This window comes from Morone saxatilis, unplaced genomic scaffold, assembly GCF_004916995.1.
Source record: "Morone saxatilis isolate NCDOM2014 unplaced genomic scaffold, NCSU_SB_2.0 Contig12, whole genome shotgun sequence".
Taxonomy (NCBI): Eukaryota; Metazoa; Chordata; class Actinopteri; family Moronidae; genus Morone; species Morone saxatilis.
Window position 1 is genome coordinate 9,253,967 of NW_023339674.1, and position 3,083 is coordinate 9,257,049.

Below are 3,083 nucleotides of genomic sequence, written 5' to 3' on the forward strand. Positions count from 1 at the left end.
GAGGGACCTGAAGACGTTCTCAGATCTGGTTTTTATTGTTTGGATGTTCAACATGATCTGTAAAAGTGGCCGATATCAGATTCCAGTGTGAACAGGTCGCGGTCCTGAAGTGACGAATGTCGGTGTACAGGTGACAGGTGTGATATCAGGTTACAAAAGGAAACACAGACCCGTATCTGGTTTGGACCACGTATGAAAGTGACCCCCGGTTCAGAATCGATTCGGGGGTCACATGTGAGCACGGTGGTCTTTTCCTCATGAAGTCTCCTTCACATCCTCGACCTCAAACACAGGACGTCATTTATTGGACTAGTTCGTGTTGCTGAGTCCACTTGAGGTTGTGAGTTCCCAGAATCCCACTCCACAACCCCCGGGGGAAGGGGAGTGACCACATTTCACTGAGATCTTTCTGCTTCTTTCTTCCTGCATTATTGCTTTTGGATGTTTTAAGCTCTTTATCTTTTTTTTGTTTTTGTTTTTTAAAATCACTGAATCGTTATTTTTCCCCGCTCTCACTGCAGCTTCTAGAAATATCTGTCTTTGACCTTTGTGTGCAGGTCGACGTCCACCAGAGGAAACATGACCAGCAGCAGCGGTGGAGGAGAAGGCGTCGGGCCTCACTGTGACTGACTCGATATCTGAACATTTCACGCCACAGATAAACAACTGAGGTGATGCACAGAGTAATAACAGACCAGAGAGACGCCAGGGGAGGGGTTCAACACTGCTGTCAATAGAGGAGGTCGGGAGGGGGGATTTCCATCCCGTGTAACAGCCTCACCCACAACAGCATCTGAGAAACAAAGATGTTTCTTCTCCATCTGCTAATCTACTGACAAAACTTTATTTACTTTAAAAAAAAAAACAGAAGTGTTTGACGGGAGAGAAGAAAGAGACAAACAATAAGCTGACTTCAAGTGTTTAACCTACAAAATAAAATACATATTTATAAAATAAAGAGAGAAAGCCAAGAAAACAAAAAGGAGTTTAAGATGCTTTTTAAAGACGGACACTTATTTGGGTTGTTTGAGTCACAACAGATCTGACATTGATCACAAAAATCACACCCCAAAAGACAATTAAGTTACATTTTGAGTAGAGAAAAGCACCTTTTAATTGGGTCATTCTAGAAAAGGATTTAAATATATAATATTAAATATACTTCAGAGACTTGTAGGGTCAAAAATAAATATTTAATAGTGCTAATATGACTTCAAATAACTTTTATTAACAATTATAAAAGTGAAAAAGTCACTTCTTAAATCTATAAAATATAATCTATAAGTCTCTACTGAGGATTTTTGCATCTTTTATTAAAGTTAAAAACAATTTAAAGCACAATTAGATTACAAACTACCAAACTACTGTCGGCCACACAGGGCTGGAAATATTACAAAAGCTTTTTAATAAACACAACAACTATAAGAAGTGTTTCTTGTTGCAGATAATATTAGTTACATGATCAATAATTCACCACAACACTTAACTCCTAATTTAAACAGGCGAGGTAAATCAGGTTTTTGTCGTTTGTTCGCGGAGTCGATCAACTCGATCAGCTAATCAATACGTATCAGTATCAGGCGGTTAATCGATGCCTCGGGCTGTTTCTTACCTTCTGGCTTCTCTCCGTCCAGTCTCACTGAGACTTGTCATGACTTTCAGGGAAGGTAAGAAAAGTTTGGGAGGAGAAGATAAAAAAAAAAGAAAACCTCCTCTGAGCTGATCTCAAGTTACCGAGAACGTAAAACACCGCTTCCGCTTTGGGATTTCAAAATAAAACGACAAAGTTAAAGCGGTTACATTGTTTCATTTTGTGTTTGTTTGTTTGTTTGATTTGGAGGAGGAGGTGTAACTTTCTATCAATATCTGTGTAATACATTCATATATAAAACCTGTTAAAGTATTTATTTGAATTACATGTTTGTGTAGTTTCCAGGAACGTAACGATATACTTTTACACTTTATTATAAGCTTGTACAGTATTTTTGTTTTTGTTTACATCATAACTGGATACTATTTAGAATTTCTTGGACTGATTTATAAATGTAGTTATATATTATATTACATGTATTATGTATAAACTAAACTACACTCTGAGTTTAATATGTTATATATTGCTGTACTATAGTATTTATTACATTATACTTTACTACATGTTGCTTTGTATCATAATCCATATACCATACTACATTATGCATTATGTTATATTGTTTTACTACATTGTATAGCTTACTATATTATATTTCTACTACATGTCTGTGTTAACACACACAAGTATCTTTACTTTACGCTGTTTACGTAAACCTGCATTGTCCTGTACCTGCTGACTGATGTAAATATAAGCAACAAAGATGTGATGATGATATGATGTGTTATCATAGTTTAAGATTAGACTCTATTGATCAGCAGGAATAAATTCACAAGCTACCCAGTAACACATAAAGTAGTTAACATTATTAACATAATGAGTACTTTAAGTAGCTGTTGATGTCATTAGGCTACCTTTGTACTTTAACTTAATTAAAAATATGAATGCATGCCTTTTACTTTTAATCAAGTAAAACAATACTTCTCCCAGGCTTATCTCATCTTATCTTTTAATTTAATGGTTCCCAACCTGGGGGTCAGGGTCCACAGTCGGCATCACCAAAGCTTCATGGGGGGTCGCAAGGCCTTCTTTATTTTAAGGCATGCTAGAAAACATAAAAAAATATACACAATGGACCTTTAGTTCAGCATTTGTTTAACTTTTGTGAAGAAAAGTAAATGTAAAATGTAGTAAACTGTTAATTAAATTGTCTTATAGAACAATGGCAAAGCATTAGGGACAAAACAATGAATGTGTAGAAAAAAAGCCTATTAAGTATGAATGATTATTAAGAAATGATTAAAAAAAACACATATAGTACAGACATAAAATCGTATAAAAAGTTCTCTAAACAGGAAATAATCTGCTGAAGTTGTTGCAGTTACAGAGTTCACTATTACTTGTTATTGTGCGCTTTTTAATATAATATGAAACAGTCATAAAATATGTCACAGGGGTTGTCAGTTTATTAAATGTTAAAAGGGGTCCCTTGAGT

At 35.3% G+C, this 3,083-nt stretch overlaps 1 protein-coding gene across 2 annotated transcripts in view; it reads right to left on the reverse strand.

The window, feature by feature from the left end:
• Nucleotides 1–1,695, reverse strand: part of kank3 (KN motif and ankyrin repeat domains 3) — a 30,291-nt gene extending 28,596 nt beyond the window's left edge. The window contains exon 1 of one of the 2 annotated variants that reach the window (XM_035653024.1): nucleotides 1,613–1,695. The gene's annotated coding sequence lies outside the window, so the exon portion shown is untranslated. The remainder of the gene's footprint in view (nucleotides 1–1,612) is intronic. The other variant, XM_035653025.1, reaches the window with a different exon arrangement.
• Nucleotides 1,696–3,083: the final 1,388 nt, after the last annotated feature.